Source organism: Carassius auratus, unplaced genomic scaffold (assembly GCF_003368295.1).
Source record: "Carassius auratus strain Wakin unplaced genomic scaffold, ASM336829v1 scaf_tig00215279, whole genome shotgun sequence".
NCBI lineage: Eukaryota > Metazoa > Chordata > Actinopteri > Cypriniformes > Cyprinidae > Carassius > Carassius auratus.
In genome coordinates, this window is record NW_020528023.1 from 27,046 (window position 1) to 53,931 (window position 26,886).

The following is a 26,886-nucleotide window of genomic DNA, read 5'->3' on the forward strand; positions in this document are numbered from 1 at the left end:
GGTGTTCATGTAGAACATCAGATAACCAAGGGGCAGATGGGGTGTTACGGGCTGGCCTGGAAGATAAGGGGCAAACAGTGTCTAAACAAGATGTAAGAGTGGAGCAGAAAGTATCAGTAGCACTGTTAGCATCCAAAGATGCAAACAGTTTAGGGGAAGGAAGTGAAGATGAAACCATTGCAGATAGCCGGGGGCGGGGGTGCAGAGGTTATGTCGAAAGATGACATGTGGCGGGGTAAGTAATGTGTCAGGGACCATGTTGAGGTTAAGAGTGAGGAGGAAGTGATCCAACGTGTGCAGTGGAGTAACCAGAACATGATCAGAAGAGCAGTGTCGCGTAAAAATAAGGTCCAGTTGGTTGCCTGATTTGTGAGTAGCATTAGTTGACACTCGGTTGTGCTCAAAAGAACCAAGCAGAATGTGGAAATCAGCATAGAGAGGTTTATCTAGGTGGATGTTGAAGTCTCCAAGCATAACTAGGGGAGTAACATCCTCAGGAAAGGTTGAGAGCAAGGATCAGCTGAACGCACTTTATTGAACTGTTTATCACAACAAAGGTCTACGCAAGCGCACAACACTGACAACGTATAAGATAGAGTACGAGACCGAACACAGAACGTCTCAACACAGTAAACAAACAAGTGTTTCCTAGCAACAACAACTGCGCTAAACACTAATGAGACAAGAAATAAATACACTTACGATCTGCTTTTAACTCTCGTTAATTTAACTGCTTCTCACAAAGGGTATTTCTTTACACTCTCTTGGCTGGCGCTTGAACGCACTTTACTGTTTATCACAACAAAGGTCCAAGCAAGCGAACAACACTGACAACGTACGCGATAGAGTACGAGACCAAATGCAGCACTTGTTATATATTATTATGTAAACCAGGGGTTCCCAAACTTTTCAGACCGCAACCCCCAATATTAGATTGCTGACGACCCACGTCAATAAACGATAGTTTACTACAATTAAGAGCTATTCTATAGAATGACATTTCAGCACTTGACAAATGGATAGCGACTCCCAAGTATCACTTAAAGGGGCGGTGAAATGCTCATTTTCACTCAATATCCTGTTAATCTTGAGTACCTATAGAGTAGTACTGCATCCTTCATAACTCCAAAAAGTATTATATTCATAAGAGAAAGATAGTCCGTACCGATTTTTCCAGGAAAAACACGAGCGCCTGGGGGCGTGACATGTGGGCGGAGCTAAAGAATCACGAGCGCCAGTAGGCTTTTGCATTGAGAGCGTTTGGAAGCTGTGACATTACCGTGGGGAAAAAAACATCATCCAAAACAAACCATGGCTAACAGTCAGATTCAGCGTATATTTATGATCTAGAATCAGATCCAGAGGCTGAAATTTAACAAGAGCAGCATCAGCAACGACGTCTCTATGTGGTATGTACTGAAACTGTATATATTTGCTTAGCGGTTTTGGAAAATGACTAAGTTCCACTTTGTCGTCTTTTTTTTTTTTTTTTTTTTAAGCTGTACATGTGGAAAGTGCAGTTTGATAACAATCGCATGATGTTTACTTGATGTGCTTACGCGCCGATAGCCAAGTTAACAACACAGAGATATTTGAAGCAGTTTTACTCACCGCATGCGGTTCCAACACACGATCGTGACCCTTTTTCGTTGGGACTGCATTATCCTTAAGAAATAAACGATGTGCAAATCCGGCGTCAAACTGGGCCTTGTTTGTAAAACAAGCATCTTCGAAATGCAGAGAACAAACAAAAACACTTGCTCAACTCTGTTGATGCTCTGTAAAAATAAACTCCATCCACTGGTCCCTTAATGCCGTTTTTTTTTTTTTGGTAATCTGTGCAGGGTTGTCTTGCCCTGGCAACCAAAAACAAACTTCTTTTGTGACAATTCGGTCTCTTGATCAGTGAATGTCTGTGCTCTGCTCTACGGGAACGCACGCTCTTCCGGCAGAAGTGCCCTTAGGACCCATATAAGGAAATTCCGCTCCATTTAAAGTCACACAGACCCATACTCGAAAAAAACTTTCCGAAACTTGTGACAAACCGGAAGGAGTATTTTTGGAACAAAAATACTCCTTCAAACGTACAACTTAACTTTTGAAACTTTGTCCATGTTTAGCATGGGAATCCAACTCTTTAACAGTGTAAAAAACTCAGAATGCATGAAATATCATTTCACCCCCCCCCCCCTTTAAAGCACAGCTACGCACAATTGTGTTAAGTGCATTGTTAGGAAACGCACGTGAAACAATGAATGATCGCAAAATTACTCATAGAAAACGCTCTTAAGCTCTAAGATCAATTGTTATTAGGAAACCCGGACCAGCTTGTTTTGCTGAAAATAGAATTATTTACATAAAAGCCATGTAAATCTAATAAAACAGCATTGCACTTTAATTCCAAAGGACTTAAATTTTTAAATTAAAAAAGTTAAAGAATGTGTTTTGATTTAACCCTAAGAGATATATACTTATAACTAGTGTTGGGGGAGGGTGATACAGTATAGTATCACAATATTTTCCATGGCAATACTGTATTGATACATGGATGCCAAGAATCTATATTTTAGTATACTATTTGGTAGAATAATAAACTCAATTTCTAGACAATCCATTAGAAGGTGGTGTTGAGTTTTTTTTTCTGGTGAGGTCAGCTGGGTCGCCTTCAGCATGCAGCAAGGAGGGGATGTAATTAGGTATGCACCAAATATTTGGCATCCGCAAATTATCAGAGAGAAAACAGACCAAAAATGTGAGCAAAAAAGCTACATATAATAATAGTAATATTATTAAATAAAAGTGTGTGTGTGTGTGTGTGTGTGTGTGTGTGTGTGTGTGCGCGCGCACTTTGGATGGGTTAAATGCAGAGCATGAATTCTGAGTATGGGTCTCCATACTTGGCTGTATGTCATGTCATTCACTCACTAAATCAGGGGTGTCCAAGCCTGCTATATATCAGTGTAGACTTATGTAATTTTAAGATGGTAACAAAACATGAAAAAAAAAAAATCCATACTAATTAACTAATTTGGACTAATTAATTATATATATAAAAAAAAAAAAAAAAGTGAAATATAATGATATGCGTTCAACAAGGTAGACCAATAACCCAAACGACGTAACAGGCAATGCCCCCGACACCCCCGAAGAAGAAAAAACACCAACTAATATGTTTATGTTAGGCTACTCAGTCAGGCGCTCGCTCACTCAGTATGCGCTGAAGGCTCGTTGCAAAATAGCCAATGCGTTTAACAGACCAGAAATAGAAGATCCTCCAATAACCAACAGGTCTGGTGTTTAGGTGCACTTTGGATTCCCTATAAGCTATAATGGTGATGGCATAAATAAATAAATAAAACAGCGGGAATACTTGAAACATGTCGACTCATTTACGCCGACATCACCTTAGTGTGTCAGTATCTGGGAAAAGATGAAAAAAAGGAGAAACATACACGCAACAAACTATCCCCGCAGCATTTAGACAGACATTTCCAACTGACTCAAACAGGGCAAAAGACATCACCGCGGCTTTCTGAAAAGTTGAGATGTTTTTACATTTTGCTGTATCTAAAAGGTACCGAACCGTGATATCAGTGTATCGTATCGAACCGAGAATTTTGTGAACCATTACACCCCTAATATATATATATATATATATATATATATATATATATAAATAAATAACTTACAGAGCTCTTTTAGAGGTTTTGATAACCGCTGATAATCTAATGAGACACTCATCTGATTTCTTGAATTTCTGAAGCTCAAACTCCTCCAGCTCCTCCTCTGATGTCAACAACACAAAGACCAAAGCAGACCACTGGGCAGGTGAAAGATCAGCAGATGAGAGACTTCCTTTGCTAAGGTGGGTCTGAATGTCTTTCACCAGAGTTTGGTCGTTCAGTTCATTCAGACAGTAGAACAGATTGATGGATCTCTCTGGAGACAGATTAGCTTCTAATTTCTGCTTGATGTATGTAACTATATCCTCTTTGCTCTGCTCATTTCTATTTTTCTGTTTCAACAGACCCTGTAAGAGTCTCTGATTGGACTGGAGTGACAAACCAAGGAGGAAGCGAAGAAAAAGATCCAGGTGTCCATTATCACTCTCTAGTGCCTTGTCCACTGCAGTCTTGAGCAAATCAATCATGGTTTTACTTTTATATTTCCATTTTGTAGACTCATGAACAAATATACTTTTCTTCTTTATGTCTAGAAACAGATGTGCATAAAGGGCTGCAATAAACTCTTGAATGCTCAAGTGAACGAAGCAGTACATGGTACCAAGAGTAATCCCTGTTTCCTCCTTAAAGATCTGGGTACACATGCCTGAGTACACTGATGCCTTATACACGTCAATACCACAGGCTTCCAGATCTGTGTCATAGAAAATCACATTGTTTCTTTCCAGCTGATCAAATGCCAGTTTCCCCAGTGAAAAGATGGCATCTTTATCCCAGGAAACATCTGGTGTATGTTCTCCATCATACTTTCGTCTGCTCTGCTGGATCTGAAATCTGAGGAAGTGTGTGTACATTTGTGTCAGAGTCTTAGGAGTGTCTTCAGTATTTGACTCCTGCAGTGTTTTGGAGACATCATCAGCCTGATTGTGTTTCACAACATTATTTAGTTTCTCCTCTAAAATGTTCTGGAGAACAGTGGCTGAAATCCAGCAGAAGACTGGGATGTGGCACATGATAAAGAGACTCTTTGATTGTTTAACATGATCAATGATTTCTTTGGCCTGATTCTCTTGCGTGAATCTTTTTCTGAAGTACTCCTCCTTTTGTGCATCATTGAATCCTCGTATCTCTGTCAGCCGGTCGATACTGCTGGTCTGCTGGTGATCCAGATGAGAGCAGAAGGAAGCAGATTTCCCTTGATGAGGTTCGTCAGGAGAACATCCAGAGAGGTTGGTGATGAAACATCAGACCACGTCTCATTATCCTTAAAGTTTACAGGAAGTCGACATTCATCCAATCCATCAAGAATGAACAAGACTTTGAATTGATTTCTTCTTGTAAGGTTCAGTCCTTTTGTCTCTGGGAAAAACTGAGTTATAAGGTCCATCAAACTTAGTTTTTCTTGCTCCTTTAAGTTCATCTCTCTGAATGGAAGAGGAAATATGAAGCTGATATCTTGATTTTCTTTTCCTTCGGCCCAATCCAGAACAAACTTCTGCACAGAGACTGATTTTCCGATGCCAGCAACTCCTTTTGTCAGTACAGTTCTGATCTGCTTCTCTTGTTCAGGTGCTTCAAACAAATGTTTGCACTCAACCTGTATCTCCTGTGATTCATGACGTCTGGAAGCAACTTCAATCTGTCTCACCTCATGTTCAGTATTGACCTGTTCACTACAACCCTGAGTGATATAGAGATCTGTGTAGATGTTCTTCAGAAGTGTAGAGTCACCTTGCTTTGCAATTCCTTCAAACACACATTGATACTTCTTCTTTAGGCTACACTTTAGCTGATGAATGAAGAACAGCTCATCTAAACAGAAACAAAAATACAGATATTGTTTGGTCTTATTTTCTCTCTACATATCAGTGGGTTGATCCAAAATGAGCATGTGCCTGCGGTCACCCGCAGTTGCCCGCGGTTACGAGTCATCCAAAAATATTAGTAATGATATTCGGGTCGCGGTCGGTCGGGTCGTTTGGAATAAAAGTGCCAATTAAACCTTTGTAATTAATTTAGTACTAGACACAATTTTGAAATACATAGGCCTACACTTTGGCTGAATAACTGGCGCGAAGATGAAGCACGAGCTCAGTCTGCAGGTAGAGGTGGAAGCGGCACGAGAAAAGGTGAAGACGCTGTTTTTGGTAAAACATGATTTTGACGACTTAATTAAGTTTTGTTTTATAGAAAACTCTTTTTAACCCTCTGGAGTCGATTAACGCATATACACGTTATGAGTCATTTTCTGATTCTCCGTGAATACTCAACGAAGAGACATGAGAGATATATCTATAGAAAGCCTGACATGTCTACTTTAAAACTAAACAAGTGCTGCCGAAAACAAATATTCTGTGATAAAGTAATCCATATGAAAACAATGCGATGTCTGTTTTTCATGTCTCCCTTCATTATATCTAATGTCTATTCTTCAGGTTTTTATTTCATTTTACTGTTTGCTTCGCGATGAGAGGAAAAAACATAATTCACCCCAAAAAGATGTGATGTGGTTGAGGATTTGAGAAATGGATTTCCTCAGAAAAAAAAGAATGAAGCTCTTTATTCAGCAGAGATCATAAACATGAGTAAGTCTCTTTTTATTTATTTATATACTTGTACTAGTTTTCACATAACGTGTAAACATTTCACTAGTTAGACTTTTTCAAAAGACTTTCAAAACTATAATTCCTGACTAAATGTATAATTAAGAGAAACATTATGTAGTTTCAGTAACAATATAGCTACAATACTATACCATTCAAAAACTTGATGTAAATAATATAAATGTAACAAATAAATGTAACCGTAACAAATGTAATAATGCTGTTCTTTCAATTTATCCCCCCTAATAAACCTGAAAAAATGTTCTCCGCTCTTTTCAACATTATTAATAATAATAAATAATAATAATAATGATGATGATGATGATGATGATAATAATAACAATAATTGTTGTTGTTTTTTTGTAGAAAATCAGATTGTTAAGATAAAGATTTTCGTTTTCTATAAATTGTATCTTAATTTTGATCAATGTTTTATCAATTAATTGCCCATTTTTTATAAATTAGAAGCAAACATAGCAGACAATTTAATGAGGCCGCGCCGGCACGATCACTTGCATGTGACCTGGAGGACGCAGAAACTCAGCGTGTGCCTCACAGATTTGAGAAATATAGGCTATATATTACAGAAAGCTTGAAATGTCTACTTTTAAACGAAAATATTAAACTAAAATAAATAGGCTACTCTCTGATTATGTAATCCATTTGCGGTAGTGCATGAACAGCTCTCTCTCCACCTTCAATACCACGACTTAGGTGCCCTTGAGCAAGGCATCGAACCCCCAACTGCTCCCCGGGCGCCGCAGCATAAATGGCTGCCCACTGCTCCGGGTGTGTGCTCACAGTGTGTGTGTGTGTTCACTTCTCTGTGTGTGTGCATTTCGGATGGGTTAAATGCAGAGCACAAATTCTGAGTAGGGGTCACCATACTTGGCTGAATGTCACTTTCACTTTCACTTAGAAATGTGCATTTCTCTCTGGCGTTCATGGCGAGTCTGCATCGTCAACTTCATCTTTGCAGCAACACAGAAAACACCAGTTTATTACTAAACAATTAAATGTCTCCTTGCATATTTTGGAACCAGCAGGCCATTCTGGGTTGAGCGAGACCCCACGGAATGAGCGAGCAGAGCGTAATATATGGAGAAATGCACTCTCCGCTCACAAGCTCTGATCGGAACAAACCAGAGCCTCACTATCTGCGGAACAGAAACATCAAAGTAGACATAGCCAGACTAGACTATTTTAGAACAAATTATGAGCTTATTGACGATTTTTTTTTTTTTATAATTCTTGACGAAATGTGAATATATTAAGGATTTTTTGTGAGTTTGTTTTTTTTTTTTTTTTGCCTAGTTCCTGTGTCTATGGCCCAATGACGATATGATGAGCATTTACTAAATGTAAAAAATGCGGGTCAGGAAGCGGGTCGGGCACAATATTTTCTTTTCCTTTTTTTGCGGTCCGAGTTGCGGTCGGGTTAGTTGAAAATGTCGGTCGGGTGCGGGTTATTAATACATTGACCCGCGCATCACTGCTACATAGAAACAGAAACAAAAACACAGATATTGTTTAATCATATTTTCTCTCTACATTTATAAGTGACAATCTGACAGATGATTACGAGTCTCTTACCTTCTAGAGTATCAGCAGCTTCATCTTGCTTCATCTCTCTCAGGAAGTAGAGCGTGAGATCAAGAGCTGCTTCTTTCATACTGCATCTGTTCTCAATAAAGTCCTTCACAAAGTATTGCAAGTCCTCTTTTTGTAATATTTTCTTAAACTTTCTTTAGAAATTTGATTATTTTGCTCTCAAGATCCTACAAAGACAGACAAAAATGAATGACAGAAAAAAAAAATCATCTATAATTGGTCAAACTTATTTATTCAAATAAAAATATTCATCAAAAATCAAGGTAAGACAAACATTAATTTGCTGTAAATACAAATAAAAATTGGTTCTAATTCTTATTTTATGGGTTCTTAAGAAAAAAATGAGAAATAAAAGTTGTCACTCTTATTCTATTACATATGTTTATTATAACAATTAAATATTCTTGAAAATGTCTGTTATTACCTGGAAGATCTGCAGGAGACTGTCTGTAAAATTCTTGTGTTTTCTGTGAGACTGTAAATCTGGATCTAATGTTTCACACTGAAGCCTGATCGTAAATAGAATAAATGAAATACTGCATTTTTAGAAAAAATAAAAATAAACGATAAATTTATGAACTACAAGTAGTTTTCTGATAATTATTCACTGACACATGTTCTGACAGTCTATGTTTAATGAAAAATAAGAAACCGATCAAATACCGTTTGGTTCGTGTTGTTTCTTCACTGAAGTTTGGCATGACATCCTTTGACTGGTCACTCTTCACAGACACATGTGATCCTGATCTTACACTAATGACACAAAGAGAGAAGAGAAACTTTTCTACAGGAGGTTCATCTGTGTTTTATATTGACACACATTCTCTCTCGTCCTTCACAGAAACATCTGCAGAGTTTTAAAGATAGCAGTCATTCTAGAGATTTTATTTTTCATTTTCTTTTTTGACTACAATAGAAAGCAGAAATGTGAGTGCTACACAGTTCTGACTCTATTTTAAAAGTGTATCACTTAGTTTATACAGGTTTATTACTGTATCCTTTTGACCCCGAGTCCAAGTCTGAGATTAATGTTTTACAGAGATATGCTTTTATTTTGCAACTCTCTAACCTTTCAGATACAAACTCAAAGTTATAATTTTTCTTCTTTACTGTAACAACTTTAAGTCCTGAAGTGTCAACATAAAATACAGTAATAGGTGTGGTTTATTGTATTTAATGTACAGTGTATTTAGCTGTGTGTATCTGATGTTGTACACAGGAAGCTGGGAGAGAATGCACTGCAGCTTCATAAAGCGTGCTGTACACAAGATAACCTTTGGGTCGTACATAGTAAACCTCTGAAAGTGCAGAAGTGTTTACAATGATTCTCTGAAAACAGACTCAGTCTTACCTCTGTTTGTGTGAGAGACTCATCTTTCCTCTCTTCTCTGACAGACTGCAGATGAACAGCTCAACACTGAGATCTTTGTGTCTCTGAAGACGATCAGATGCTCATCATGACCTGGACATGACAATGAGATCAAGATCATGAGAGTTCAGAGGAAGACATGATGAAGAAAATAACTAGTGCTGAATCTTTGAGTTATCAAGCGATCAATATACAAATAAAATATGCTACACATATACTGCCATGTAATAATCTCTTCAGATCACTCACAACACACTTCTTTATTTACATACACATTACTATCGGAGCATTAAGAAAAAAAAAAAAGATTAATTTTGCTCGTGTTTATCGTCTCTCTACCCGGAAGAACAGGTTTGATTTGAATACTTTCGGTTTCGCGACTTAAACTGGAAGAAGGAGAAATAAAATAGCACGTTTAGAATTATTCTGACTGCTACATTTGTAAAGACTTGTAAAAAATTTAACACGTTTTAACACGTCTTTAATCGGTTTGTTTTATTAATATCTCTCTGTTTCTCTGTGGTTTGTTACTTCGGTGACAGGTATAAGTTATAACTGAACAAATCCCGCTTCATCCAGCTCTGAAACGCGTTCATCATTCTCCTAAATAAGTGTAATGGTGAAAGTATTCAGACTTACCTGCAGTACTTCAGACGATCTTGTGCTGCAGGAACAGAATCCAGAAGTCTTTCACACACTTCCGGTTTGTGATCGCTGTTAAACACCTGTGCGATCTTCACGATTGATGTTTGTCACCTGACACGACTTCATCTTGGAGAAAATCAAAGTCCAGTTAACAACAGATCTCATGCATCAGCGCCACCAACTGGACAGGATTGTGAAGCACAAACACACCTGCTTTCTCCTTCTTCTTCCTTCTAACAGCAGATCCCAAACTAAAACAGTGCACTAGCGCCACCTGCTGTTTCTTCACATTCTCCCTCTCAATCTGCTCCATTCACCTCCTTCTGAGACATTTGACTACTCTGAAGGGTTAATGAATAATGACAAATCATATCAAATAATCCAAGACAAACATATCAGTCTGAAAGGTAATGATTATATGCTATATAACAGAATCATATACAGTCCTGTTTTTATTTGAAGAAATTTCATTACATTTCTTTCATTACAGCAAAAGTCTATGAATTCAGATTGAAGGATTTATTCAGTTATTCTGTAGGTTATGATGAATAATTAAGATATATAAATGTATGATTCATTTAATTAGTTCAGAACTCAATTAATTATAATGAACTTTCAGTTTCTACATACAAATAGAAAATGGCCAGTTATTTTCATCTTCTTTTCTGAATTTATCATCTCTGTTCAGTTTTACAGGTCGCTGAGATGTAGATTTATGTGCTTTTCACAATCTGTCATTTAAGATTTAAATAGTTTTGGATCTAATGTCTATTAAAAGAGAAAACTGAGACTGTAACTCATGAACTTATGGGTTTGAAAAAGACAAAACAGCAGTTTACCTTTTATTTACAGCTGAAATTAACATTTATATAATTTTACAATCAAACATTTAGTTATAATTTATGTATTTAAAACCCTACATTTAAGGGAATATTAGACAGACTAATGAATTTAGTCTTCTTCATTATAGTCTTCTGTACTCATATTCAACATTTATAACACTGTTTTTATGTAATTTATTCTCTATTATTTTGAGCTCATCTTTATATTCCTGTCTTTATCACTGTCCTCAAAATCCTGCATCAGAATCAGAAAAACACACAAGAGAAGTGGATAAGATAAGTGCTATAAATAATCATTTTCAGAAGAATCCACAACAAATAATAATAATAATTTGTATGATTATTTTCCAGACAATGCTATAAATGAAGATCATAGTAGTGAGACTGAAGAAGAAACAATGACAAGCAACGATACAATGATAACACGACCAACATCAGCAGATCTGACCTCAGCACCTTTCAGAAAATAGAGAGATTGGGTTAAATAATAAAAAAAATGAAGATGTGGGATTTTAATTAATTAAAGGAAATGTATATAAATATTGTTTTAAGCAATGACAGTACAATTGTAATGAAGAAACAGAAAACTAAAAAATGAGAAGTAGAAATTATTAAATAATTAAAAGTGTTTGTTGAAATACTGAGATGTTTACATGCTTTTCATTGAAGCTACAGTAATAAATGGTTCAGAATGTAAAAGAGTTTGTGATGTTTATCTGATGGACAGAGACGTTTCTGGATCTGATGAAGAGAAACCCCAGGAACACAGAAGAAAGATCTTGTTTGAGACTCGAATCTCAATCATTAGACTGTAAAAAGTGTGAGAGATGAGAGAGATCGACCTTTATCTGTTCTCACATGGACAGATATTCAATGAGTATGGCAGAAATTTAGGCAGTACCTCACCATTGTGAAGCAGAGTATTACAGTTTGACCCAAACATGATTGTCCCGTGACGTGACAGCATTGGCTCGAGTAATTAGTTCATTCACAACCTTCCTCACAAATGGCAAAATCACTTTGATAAAGAAGAGATTTTTTTCTGTTTGTTTTTATTTTATTTTATATATCACATAGTTATATCCCGCTACATTACCACTAACGTTATACTTCCACTAAACAGTATCTCTGTTTACCCAGACACAATTATATCAGCTCTGACAACTGCAGAAATGTGAAAAGTGTCCATTGAATAGTTGTCACTATGATCCTAAAGAGTTGTTGTGTAAGCGTTTTGTTATCACTCTTTGTCAGTTTAATATATTGTCAGTTTCATTCATTTTCCATTAAATGCAGTATGAAAGGGTTTCAGCACTTTATCCTGTTGAAAGGTTACAGTACACAGCATGAATTATCACACCCCTCTGAAACTCAGTTTAGAAATGAATCTTTATATCTAGGACATGTTTTATATGTTCAGATGTGGTCAGGTGTACTCATTTATACTTCTTACTTTAAAATGTTTCTAATGTTTACAAAAAAGTTAGATGATTCAAATTACTTTATAATTGTTTAATATCTAATGTTAATCAGTTTAAGCACATTTTGTCCCTCTATTCTGCAGCAAATTCTGAAAAGGCATCTTTCGGAGGACATACTCCGTTCGAGCGCCCCTTTCTCTTGTGCACATCGACACAAATCACAGATCGATAAGGTATTTTAACATATTTACATAGCATATATACATTTAAAATAAGAAAAGCATTTTGACTGCCTTTTCACTTTTGAAAAAAAAAAAAACAAAAAAAAACAAACAATTTAGGTTAAAAAAGCATAGCAGTGAAAAAATATTTTATTCATTATTAATCAATAATTGGTTACTTAAGTGACATTGAAAAGCTACCTACAGATTACTGAAGTTTCATTGAACTTCTTTTCATTTTAGAAGTTTAGACAATCGTACTTTCCCTTTGACTGTGGACACTATTGCTGGATCTGAGACTTCCTCGGTCAGTGTCTCTTGAAGAAAACACGAACCTGGCCATCTGTTCATTCTCCACTCCTTGCTCTCCCCTGACCCTGATTTATATTTCGCTACACCTTCAGGACATCGAAGAGCCAGATCGAGACTGGGACGTAGCAGCTACTTACGATGTCTGTGAAGATATTGAAGCTGTTGTTCCAGAATCTGAATGTGCTTTGATGGATTGAGGAGTCTTGAACATCTGCTGAATTCAACTGCTCCTAATATCTCTGTCAAAGAACTGAACTTGCTTTGTTGGGAGTTTGTTTTAACAAATATGAATAATAAAACATTAACATTAACATTATTAACGGCATAACAGAGGGTCCACAGTATAGAGATTAAACTACAGTAAGAATCGATCTCATGAAGGACCAAAGTCTCTGTGATTGCTCTCCGCCGGCTCATAATGCTGAGCAACTCTGTGTTTGTCTCCAGCTGCTGTGTAGGATACAGTACAGGAACATGCATTTACTAGAGACAAGCAGAAACTATGCTGACCACATCGAAGCTGACAGTCAGGATCAAATGTGCAGAAGTAATGGAGACATGTCCCTGAGCAGTAATCCACTGCATGAAACTGCTGACGGTGATCTTGTCTTGTTCTGCATCTCCTTATTTTTTTTCAGGTCTGGAAATTACACTTAAAATTCACCATATATTTAATGTTTTCTCATGACAATGGAAAACCTGTAAAAAGCTGCAGATGAGACAGAATCACAGATACTACACCCGACAATGTCTTCCTTTCTTCACGTTACATGCTACGATTCTTTCAGAAAGATCAAGCAAGGCTGTAGTGTCTGTGGTCTCGATCTAAAGGAATAAACACCAGGAGTAACACACACATACACTACACATACGTATATACAAATCTGAATTGAGTTGAATTAGAAAACCTCGTCAGTCAGATCTAGCAGGTCTGCATCTGTTATGTCAGCTCCCGGAAGAAATGAAATTGTAAATCCATTCCATGAAAAAGTCCCATCCTGAGTAATGCTCACTGCCATTATTTCACCAACTATCCTAAAATACAACAGTTCACTGGACAAAGAGACGCATTCACTGACAAACTGTTATAGGATTAGAATTAGGGCTGAGTATTGACACAGATATTTATATTATATTATATTATATTATATTATATTATATTATATTATATTATATTATATTATATTATATCATATTATATTATATGCATGTGGTACATAGCAGCTTAGTTGCTACTACAACATTGAATGTTTAAATTTTATTTGTAAATTTTATTCAAGGCATTGATGTTTACCTACAAAACTACCACTGGCTCTGCACCCATTTACCTAAATTCGTCACTTCAGACTTATGTGCCTCTAGAAGCTTGCGTTCTGCAAGTGAACGTCGCTTGATTGTTCATCCCAAAGAAGCACAAAGTCACTTTTACTGACTTTTAAATTAAATGTTCCCTTCTGGTAGAATGAACTCCCCAACTCAATCCGAGCAGCTGAGTCCTTAGCCATCTTCAAGAATCGGCTTAAAACACATCTCTTCCATCTTTATTTGACCCTCTGACTTTAACACTCACTATTCTAATTATATTCTTAAAACATCTAAGTATCTTTCTAAGTTTTCTTTTCATTTATTATACAATAAAAATACCTCAGGCTCTAACACTAGCTTGCTCTATTCTTTTTCTGTTCTATCTGTTTTCTTTTTATTTATTATATTATTTAAAATAAAGCTAACTGTGTTAAACTAACTGAGACTTGTTATAGCTCTTATATATCATTGCTCTTTTGTTAGATTTGATTGCTTCAGTTGTCCTCATTTGTCAAGTCACTTTGGATAAAAGCATCTGCTAAATGAATAAATGTAAATTTATATACAAACACTTAAATTGTAAACAAGGATCATTTCATAAAATTAAAGTTACAATACTATTTTTACATAACTGTTTTTTTTATTATTTAAACATTTAAACATACATTAATTGTTGATTGAACATTACATTGAATGTAATATGGTGTATTTATTTATCAAAATGCCCCTCTCCAGAAGTAATGTTCAAGCTGAATACCGAGTTCATGATCCCTGAATATGGATTTGATGAGAAACATGACATCTTGTTGACGAGCTGTTTGTGACGTCTCTGAAGTACGGCTGAAGCACTGATTGAGCGATTACATGTGACAGGATTCATGTCAGTAAATTGTCCTGTATCTGTTTACAGACCCTTTGGCATTCATTCATGTTTATTTGGCGCTGTAGCCCGTAACTGGTGTTAAAAACAGAGGAAGACGTGATCTTTCAAGTGTGCTGCATGCTGTCCTTCACTTGACCTGAGACACACTGCGTGATCGTCACTGCATTAGATAGAGAGCACCACAGTCAGATTATAAATATAAAATATATACAATATAAAATTGAGACATCAATGTTTTTAACCAGCTGTGATGCTAATATAACTTCCTGAAATTGTGATTCTGAAAGTCTGTAACTGAATACTTCAGATTTTTATATATATATATATATATATCATGTCACCATTGTTGAGATTCATGCACTGAATCTTTATGCTAGTGTGACACAGAAAAATATTGTTATTTTTCAAGTCCTATCCGCTCTACATTCAGCTGGGTCTCAGACTGTTGACCCAATGAGTCACTTCTATAAATAACATGCAACTAACCCCATACATTAGATTGGGTGAAACCAGGGAACCAGAACACGTATGTGATGATGTCTTAATCATTAGCAAGCAACCAACATCATCTAATCACGTTATCTTGCTGTTTTTGCCATAATAAAATAACAGCAGCTGAAGAACAACACTAACAAGTCAAGTGTTAAATTGCACAACTAAAGCCAACACTTACCACCATTATACTGACAGCAAACCAAATTATTACTTTTAAACAAACATCAAAACCTCTGCTAAAAAAGCATCTGCTAAATGCATAAATTTAATAATGTTATTAATAAACATTTTAAGAATGTTTTTAGAGAACGTTATCCTTTCTTTTGAGAGAACTTTCTGGGAGCAAAAATAAACTACCCCCTTAAAACATTGTTAGAACAATCCATGGTAATGATCTTAGAACATGTTTAGAACAAAACAATTCTAGCTGGGAAGCCCCACAATAATGAGCAAAAGAAAAATAATAGACTTAACAAAAATGCATCAATAAATGTGATTTTTAATAAATTATTATTATTATGAAGACCAGCAGCAGAAATAACACTGTAAATCTGACTCACCAGAGACAGTAACAGAGACACTGAATCTCTACATGGTCTCTTTCCTACTTCTGATGGTTACGTCATACACTTCTGAGTCTGTGTTTCTGGTGTTTGTGATGATCAGATCCAGTCTGATGATCCAGCTTCAGTCTGTCTCTGAATCTCACATCAAGAACATCACATGTGGACAATCTTCCAGTGTCTTTATCAGTTTCAGCTATACGAGTCTCTGAGTGTCCACATGTCCAGAATACCTCATCATTTGTCTGTAGTTCAGTGTTAGTCTGTAGAGAGACTGAATCTCCCTCCATCACAGACACTGACTTCACTTCATCTGAATCAGAAACACACCTGAAGAACAAACACAGACAGAGTTTGTCACAGATTAAGGTGAAGGTTTACTGAAGTAAACAGTGTCAAATGTAAATCTTGGATCAATAATATCCAAACAACAAAACGAAAAAAATCTTCGTGGTGATTTTGAATAAAACCCATTTGCCGACACAGGAACTGTAGTTGATTTGAGCTGAATTCATACACAGAAAACTCTTCAGATGAGAATCACGTCACGACTGAAACTAAAGCTGCTGCTGTTTGAGCTTCACTGTTTTTATAGAAAGGATGTTTTATTTATTTTACACTGACCACATTCATCTAATAATATACATGCTGATGTCGAAGCTGTTTGTCAAGACAACAGATCAAACCACATTAGATATAAATATATCCCAACACAAAAGGTTCTTTGATCATGATAGATTTAGTGAATTACATGCATTTATCAGTGTTATACGACCTGATTCAGCGTGTGATGGACACACACACAAAGATGGACACACTCCAGACTTAATCATCAGTACGGGTCTAAACATTTCATCCATTGTTATTAAAGACATAGCACTATCTGATCACTTCTGTATTTTCTTTGATATATTGATCTCTGCTACCACTGAATCTAGATCGGTCTCGGTCAGAAGGAGATGCATTAACGAGAACACAAGTGAACTATTTATGGAGGCTATATCTTTAACACCAAGCATTTCTGCAGACTCTGTTGATATTCTCCTTGATTCCTTCAACTCAAAAGTTAAGAACGTTATTGATGATATTGCTCCAATAATAGTCAGTAAGAAAACAAACAGACAGAAATCAGTTTGGAGAAGATCAACAGCAGTTCAGACGATGAAAAGACAATGCAGAAAAGACGAAACTTGAAATTCACGATAGTATCTATAAAGACAGCCTTCATGATTTTAATGTGAAACTAACCACAGCTAGACAGAATTTCTTCTCAAACCTTATAAACAGTAACTTAAATAACACTCGTACTCTTTTTGTCACTGTTGAGAGACTGATAAACTCCTCAAGTCAGATTCCAGTGAAATATTAAGTTATACGTGGTAAGTTATAAACAAAACACGTTTAACTTTTGTTGTTGTTTTTACCACTAGCAATGGAGTCATTGTTACACCGCACACTTTATTAATGTCAGGACTGTCATTTTGGTCTGGTTTATTCCTGGTTATGTCAGTATTCCTGACACTGGTGTATATTGTTATTGTGTGAACGTGTTGTGTGCTCTCGTCTGTGTGTTGAAACTACACTGGGCTTCATTGCTACATCAGTTTGTAGAGGCTTTGGGCAATCGAGTAGCAGTTATTGTGGACAGCTTTTAAATTCGCATTGAAAGAGCATCAAATCTCAAAGCTAGAGCACAGACATTTCCCCTCTACAAACACCAGCACATCCTACAGTATCTCATTGGCATCACACCACGAGGATCTCTCTCTTTCATGTGAGGAAATCATGTCAGTGACAAACATGTGTCTGAGAATAATGGCCTTCTTAATAAACTATTACCTGGAGACTTGGTGTTGGCAGATGGTGGATGTGACAGAGACAGTGTTGGACTCGTGTGTGCAGAAGTGAAAATACCTGCATTCACCAGAGGACGCAGCTGGATGCAGAAGATGTGGAGGAAACACGGCAGATAGATCACCTCAGGGTTCATGTGAAGAGGGGGATATACACGTGTATGTATGTGCATTTATATACATATACAGAAATGTACCTTAAATAAACTACTTTTATTTTGGATGCTATTAATCGTTTTCACAGCCTTACATTAAATGTTGTCTATGCATGAACAGCTTTATCATTGTTATGCATATTGCATACCACCTGTTACAACAATAAATGTCAAAATTGATCAATTCTGTATCTCATTATTTGTGCATCACATTGAGGTAAATGTGTACAGTTTACAGTAAGGTATATAAAACCAGTAAAGGGGCAGTGTAACACATAAAAGGTAATTAGATAAACAACTATCAAGACCACAGCTAAGACAATAAGTTAAATATTAAATAGAAAAACAATTATTTAATTTATACATAGTGCACTTGTAGTGCTAATACAACAGGAGTAACTTGTAACAACAGTGTAACCTTCAAGTATCAAGAACATAGATAATGCAATAAGTGAAGAAAAAAACGGTAAATGGAAAGACAATAATTAAAACTAATTAATTCAAGACCTTTGAGTGAGCAACCATTTTCTGCTCATTGACACAGAAAATCTGAAGATCCTGCACTCATCCATATTTGTAAATTGCAGGTGGACCTCGAGAGATTTCACATGTTTTAATTGCTCAGATGTGTAACATTACGCACTGACGCTACAAACAAGGAAAGAAAATACATCGATGAAGATTACGAGCGTTAGCTCATTAAGATCATCAGACCACCCTTCACTGTAAAACCTGACAAGTGACTTAACTCAAACCGTTTGAGTCAACAGATATCATTAAAAACCTGACAAATTAGGTTTACTCAAACCGTTTGAGTCAACAGATATCATTAAAAACCTGACAAAGTAGAAACTGCATCTCAGTATGACACAGCAGTTGCTCTGCATCTGACCACAAAGCACTCCAGTGGGTGGAGAAAACTAAAACACCTCCACCCTGGTCAAAAAGACACAGCAGCACCTTTACTTCTTACGGAGCCTTAAACTGCTCAATGGATCACTGACACCCAGTTAACTTCCATCGAGAACATTTATCAGAAGCGCTGTCTGGGCAGGATAAGAAACATGATCAAGGATGCCTCTCATCTTCACTATGAACTCTTCATCCTCCTTCCATCCGGCAGGAGTTACAGGAGCCTACGCTCTCGCACTAGTAGACTCAGAAGAGCTTCTTCCCCGAGACTGTGACACTTCTGAACTCCACAACACCAATCTAACCTGCTCCTGCTCTTTTACTGCACTCCTCACAGTACTTCTGTACAGAGCACAGTAAACTATTTCTATAAAAATATCATTGCATTACTGTTATTTTGCATAGAATACATTGTTTAACAATACGTTTGCACACTCAATCCAACTGTATTTATTACCACAGCTCTCACGTTGCTGCTGTTCATAATGTGTATTATAGGGAACTAAAATAGTCTAGCTATGTAAACTGTAATCCGGTACTGATTCCAAATTACATGACAAAAATTATAGTTAGTAACATAATCCATTACATTACACATTTTAGATAATCTAATCAGACTACTTTAGATTACTTTTGACCTAACTTGATTTAAATAGGATAATATTCTACCATATTGACATAAAAAATATAAAGAGTAATATATATATATATATATATATATATATATATATATATATATATATATATATATATATATATATATATATATATATATATAATTTCACAAAGCTTGTCAGAACATTCTGTTTTTGCTTCACATTGGGTTATTATTAAATCAAATTATGTGTATGATTATTATTATATAACTAAATGATTTGAAATCATATAAATTATATGTATATTAATTATATAACAAATTAAATAACTCTAATAACAGATTTAGGTTAAATAAAGATGTCAGTCTTTATTTTTTTTATTTTTAGGAAACAAATCAAAGAAAAAAAAACTAATTCTGTTTCTAATATTCTGTATGTTGCTCAAAAACAAAATATATATTTTGTCAAGTTTTTTTTTTTTTTTTTTTAACCTATTCTTTTAAAAATAACACATTTTTTAAAACAAAAAATAGGAGTTCACATATCGTACCTAAACACGCGTGGATATCCATATACAGCTATGATTCGCGATTCCCAAACTGTCTCAAATGATTCGCGATCCGCTTTGAACTCCCGAAACGACTCAAATGATTCACGAAACCGCTCCGAACTCCCGAAACGACTCAAATGATTCACGAAACCGCTCCGAACTCCCGAATTGATTCAAATGATTCACGAAACCGCTCCGAACTCCCGAACTGATTCAAATGATTCGCGAACTCGCTCCGAACTCCCGAACTGACTCAAATGATTCGCGATCCCGCTACAAACCATAGACATATAAATAGCTAGACGCCTCATTGGCCGCTCGACCGCACGTCAACGTCGCCGCCATATTGGAGCGGGCAACTCTCATAACTCTCACATCAGGACAGAAGAAAACATACCTGACTCATCGACAGATTGGACACCTACAAACTATCACACGATAATAAAAACAGATCTCGGGGTGTTATCTTTCACAGGTAAGACTCTTTGGTCATTTTTAACTTCATGTTGACAGCTTAATTAACCACCAGTGTCAGACAATTAATAATATCGCTAGCGTAGTTAGCGGTGAAAGCTGAGACTTTAAGAATTCAAAGTTTAAATTAATTCTTATTACGTTTTAACTTATATTGCCGTTTATATAATAAACTAAATGGTGTTATGAGCAAAATATACAGAGTGAGCCCTTTGACTGTCTAGATTAATGATGGAGCTAAAGATTCTCTCTTTAATTTCACTACTGTTACTTATTTACAAAGATTAAGTGGTTACACTTTAGAATACTAGTCCTTTAGTTAATGTTAGTTAATTTATTAATTAACATGAACAAACAATGAACAATACATTTATTACTGTATTTATTCATCTTTGTTCATGTTAGTTAATGAAAATACAATTTTTCATCGTTAGTTCATGCTAATTCAGAGTGCATTAACTAATGTTAACAAGCACAACTTTTGTTTTAAATAATGCATTAGTAAATGTTGAAATGAACATCAACTAAGATGAATAAATGCTGTAGAAGGACTGTTCTTGCTTAGATCATTTTAACTAAAGTAGTTAACTAATATTAACTAATGGAGCGTTATTCAAAAGTGTTACCGATTAAGTTTATCATCACTTGATTATAAGGATTTCATTGCTTTTCATAAAACTGTGAACTGATTCTATGTATTCTTTTTTCTTCCCTGTTAGCCATTTGCAAACAGGACAAGGACAGCCTTAAGGAAAGCTGAGGAAAGCTGTTCTCTGCATTTCCAAGAGACAAGACTATTCCTCCCTAGACTAGTGTTGTGTTTGTACTAAACCCAGAGCAGCCCTGAATGAATCGACAGAATGACCAGCTCATATTCTAATACTATAGACTGCATTTAAAAAGCTTTGCACAGGCTGTTTAATGCTGATAATGTACTGCGTGTGTCTTTACACAAAAACTACATGATTTAAATAGCCTAGAAATGAAAAACACAGGAACTCATAGTGAGTCCAGCTGCAATATCATGATAAACTCATTGTAATGTTGTTATAATTATTATTAATTTTGATTAATATCAAGTTTTTGAGGGGAGCATCTCATATTCTGGTCTGTGATAAAATACTTTGAGATTTTGTGTGACATTTATATGTGTTAACATACATGGAAAAATAAATCACTGTTTCAAAATGTGTGTGTTTTCTGCATGAGTGTGTGTAATGTGCCTTAATATAACATATATATATATATATATATATATATATATATATATATATATATATGTGTGTGTGTGTGTGTGTGTGTGTGTGTGTGTGTGTGTGTGTGTGTACATGTATATATTATACATGTATATATTATACATGTATATATTATACTTAAGGAGCTCATTAATTAAACACAATTTGGAACTCATGTCCACAATTTTTTTGTATTGTGTCTGAATTTGATTAATAATTATTACACCAATAGTATTTTAAAATTACATTTAATTTTTATTTTATTTTACTCTTTAATTTACTATTAATTTATTCTTCATTTTTGTCTATTCTGTATTATTCCACCCTTGATATTACATATTCTTCTTTTGTTAACCTATTGTTGTTCAGTTATTTATTATGGTATTATTCATATTATACAAATAATTGTATACTATTATAAATCTATTATATCGAATATGTTATTGTAGCGTTGTACTCGCTTTTCATATTATTCACTTTACTTTATGTTGAACTACATGTACTTTTTAATATAACATATCACTTTTCTACAGTGCACTGTATCAGTGCATATTTTCATTTTCACTGATCCATAGCCTCATCAGTTACATGTGTTATTATTTGTTGTGGAGTTCATCTGTAGGCTATAGTGTCACTTTTTGATTTGTATTTACTTGTTTTATTAAATTTTCTCAACAATAGTAAATTATTAGTAATTAAAGATGTATTACTTAGATTTTATCACAGAATTTCAATTGTAAACCGAAAATAATCAACGAAATCAAGAAGTGAGACAAATGTGAGCTTTCACAATTCCTTACGAAAATTAATAAATTTTCCAAACCTAACTAAATAACTGGAGGCAAAGTTTTTAACTGCACGTAGATCACGTTGAAGTATCGCAGCAACGGCTCAGAGCGGCCAATGAGGCGTCTAGTTATTTATATGTCTATGCTACGAACACCCGAACTGATTCAAATGATTCGCGATCCCCAAACTGACTCAAATGATTCGCGAACTCGCTCCGAACTCCCGAACTGACTCATATGATTCGCGATCCCGCTACGAACTACCGAACTGACTCAAATGATTCGCGATCCCGCTACGAACACCCGAACTGATTCAAATGATTTGCGATCCCGCTACGAACACCCGAACTGATTCAAATGATTCGCGATCTCCAAACTGACTCAAATGATTCGCGATCCCGCTTTGAACTCCCGAACTGACTCAAATGATCCGCGAACTCGCTCCAAACTCCCGAACTGACTCATGATTCGCAATCATTTCAGAGCTGTAACAACAATACTGTGAAACCATGTTATGTTTGCTTAAGGTTATCATACCATCAAAATCTCATACCGGCCCATGACTTATAAATATATATATTCCATTTGTTGTTATTAACATGGAATGCATTAAAAATTACATCAAGGTTTCCCAAACTAGGGTTTGTGACTTTAATAAAAAGCTAATTAATTAAATCATAAAAAATGATACATTAAAATAAATAATTTTAAAGCCAATCAAAATAAAATCTTACTAAAAAAGTTTAACATTTCATTTGTTTACCTGCATGTCATGTGGACATAACCAATATCAGAGAATCATGAACATGCAAATGTGATAATTATTAAAATATATTTTTTTAAATCTCAGGGGTACTTCAAGTAAATATATTTGGTGAAAGAGGATCAGATGACAAAAGTTTGTGAATTTGTGTGTTTTAATATGTTTGAAAGACAAACGCCTTCCAAATACAAAGTAACACATGGTTAAATAAACTACAGAGTGATTATTTAAATAAAATCAATGTGTTCATCAGTAGTTGATGCAATGTTGAAACACTTCTTAAACCTGAAATGATTTTTATAAATCAATCTTCAAATGCTGTCACTGACAATGCAATGCTGCAATTTGGAAATAGTGGAATAACTATTAGGGATTTCACTGTTATCATATTTTTCTTTGTTTAACCAGTTTTCATATTATAGACAGACTGAGTGCATAAGTCTTTGGTGTTATTTTATATAATAAAAAGTCTAATAAATCAGCACATTACATGAGATTAAATAAACCATGTGTATGAGTCCACATTCTGTTGCTTTGTGTTTACTGGTGAAAGAGCAATACCTGAAACACAAAAGTACATTTCTCAAATAACAACAAACATTATGATTATAATTTAGAGCAAAAATAATTCTGATCGGTTTAGCCATTATACAACCTGACTAAAATGCTCATACATTTCGTTTTCTTAAACTTGACTAAACAAAAACCGGACAGGGTTGACTAAATATGATAATTAAAATGTACATTTGAGTAAAAATAAGACTGAATTAAAAAATGGCTGCCAAACTTAATACTGCTGTGCGGTTAATTAATAATAATCTTACTGCTAAAATGTCAAGTTTTCATTGACTAAAACTAGACTAAAATGGTGAGACTTTCAGTCGACTAAAACTAAACAGGATAAGGTTGACTAAATATGATAAAAACTAACAAGGACATTTAACTGGTTCTACATTATATTTATATACACTTCTTCTAATCTCACACACTATTTAGGATGATAGTATGAACATTGAGACACAGGGCATGTCTTTATAAATGAAGCACTGAATCATTGACTCAAATGATTCAAAATTCACAAACACGAATCCTTCAGTAACGAAACACTGCTGTGTGTTGCTCAGAGAAGCGTTTGGAAGCGTTTTCATTAACCAAATGGAGCAAAAACAGTCAACTTTGACAATATATAAAATATTGAACTAACATGTATATGAACTACTCATTTCAACGCTTTAAAATGTTAAATTTGGTCGTGTCATGTTGCTTAACTGGGCTGTATGGGTTATGTGTCTTCTGTGTGCAGTTGTGTTCATTTGTTTTGATTTCTCCAGGAGATTCTCTCTCAGAAAGACTGTGTGAACTTCAACTGTGATCTTGTTGTTACTGATCCGTTATAAATCACTGTTTACACTGAATGTAATAAAATCAGAAACATCATAGTAGGAGTGAACATGTGACCCGCCACTGATGAAATCCACATATACACACACAAAAATTTTTGAGCCTCATCACTGAAGGATGAAGAATAAACACAACCGGTTTGTTCTTCAGTGTGTATGGTTCTGCAGGGTTCTAGATCTCTCATGTTCTCTCTGTTCTTCAGTAAACTCTGTCTCTGCAGATTTATCTTCTTCATGATGCTTTGATGCTCGTACTTGTAAGCTAAAAAAAAAAGTCTTTTTTATTATTATTAATCTTCTCTTTCATTAATATACAGACACACAAATATATAAGAAAAAAAAAGATGCCAAATATAAGCAATATAAGAATTTAAAAAGTGGAAGAATAAACACACTTAGAAATATCATTTTTTCAAATTTGCAAGGTACAAATAAACCACCACTGAATTGAGTTGAACTGAATGTGTTTTAGTTTTGTGTTTTATATGAAACATGGTTTATCACAGACTAATGAGCATACTCGCACCCTAAAGAGAGCAGCCCGAAAAATGGAGCGCAGCTGGAGGAAAACAAAACTAGAGGTATTTCGTATTGCTTGGCGGGAAAGTAGCTACAGAAAAGCATTAAAAACTGCTAGATCTGATTACTTTTCTTCTCTTTTAGAAGAAAACAAACATAACCCCAGGTATTTATTCAATACAGTGGCTAAATTAATGAAAAATATAGCCTCAACAAGTGTTGACATTTCCCAACACCACAGCAGTAATGACTTTATGAACTACTTTACTTCTAAAATCGATACTATTAGAGATAAAATTGCAACCATTCAGCCGTCAGCTACAGTATCACATCAGACAGTGCACTATAGACCCCCTGAGGAACAGTTCCACTTATTCTCTACTATAGGAGAGGAAGAATTGTATAAACTTGTTAAATCATCTAAACTTACAACATGTATGTTAGACCCTATACCATCTAAGCTCTTAAAAGAGGTGCTTCCAGAAGTCATAGGTCCTCTTCTGACTATTATTAATTCCTCATTGTCATTAGGATATGTCCCCAAAACCTTCAAACTGGCTGTTATTAAGCCTCTCATAAAAAAGCCACAACTTGACCCCAGAGAACTAGTTAATTATAGACCAATCTCGAATCTCCCTTTTCTGTCCAAGATACTAGAAAAGGTGGTATCCTCACAATTATATTCCTTCTTAGAGAAAAATGGTATATGTGAGGATTTCCAGTCAGGATTTAGACCGTATCATAGTACTGAAACTGCTCTCCTTAGAGTTACAAATGATCTGCTCTTATCATCTGATCGTGGGTGTATCTCTCTATTAGTTTTATTGGATCTTAGTGCTGCGTTTGACACAATTGACCACAACATTATTTTGCATAGACTTGAACACTTTGTTGGCATCAGTGGAAGTGCATTAGCATTACTTATATGTACTTATATGACCGCCATCAGTTCGCAGCAGTGAATGAAGATGTATCATATCGATCACAAGTGCAGTATGGAGTACCTCAAGGCTCAGTCCTAGGGCCGCTACTCTTCACGCTTTATATGTTACCCTTGGGAGATATCATCAGGAAACATGGTGTTAGCTTTCACTGTTATGCTGATGATACGCAGCTCTATATTTCCTCGCAGCCCGGTGAAACACACCAATTTGAAAAACTAATGGAATGCATAGTCGATATAAAAAATTGGATGACGAGTAATTTCTTACTGCTAAATTCAGAAAAAGCAGAGGTGTTAATCATAGGGCCTAAAAACTCTACTTGTAATAACCTAGAACACTGTCTAAGACTTGATGGTTGCTCTGTCAATTCTTCGTCATCAGTTAGGAACCTAGGTGTGCTACTTGATCGCAATCTTTCCTTAGAAAGCCACGTTTCTAGCATTTGTAAAACTGCATTTTTCCATCTCAAAAATATATCTAAATTACGGCCTATGCTCTCAATGTCAAATGCAGAAATGTTAATCCATGCATTTATGACTTCAAGGTTAGACTATTGTAATGCTTTATTGGGTGGTTGTTCTGCACGCTTGGTAAACAAACTACAGCTATTCCAAAATGCAGCAGCAAGAGTTCTTACTAGAACCAGGAAGTATGACCATATTAGCCCGGTCCTGTCCACACTGCACTGGCTCCCTATCAAACATCATATAGATTTTAAAATATTGCTTATTACTTATAAAGCCC

General features: G+C 35.4%; 1 protein-coding gene and 1 long non-coding RNA gene across 2 annotated transcripts in view; both read right to left on the minus strand.

The window, feature by feature from the left end:
- LOC113094200 (ribonuclease inhibitor-like) overlaps positions 1-26,886 on the minus strand; it is an 81,687-nt gene that overhangs the window by 20,877 nt on the left and 33,924 nt on the right. The window lies entirely within an intron of this gene.
- LOC113094201 (uncharacterized) lies at positions 9,921-16,114 on the minus strand. The gene is made up of 3 exons (XR_003288020.1): positions 15,951-16,114; positions 10,122-10,252; positions 9,921-10,037 (listed from the first exon to the last, which is right to left on the minus strand). It is a non-coding gene; the product is annotated as an uncharacterized LOC113094201 (long non-coding RNA).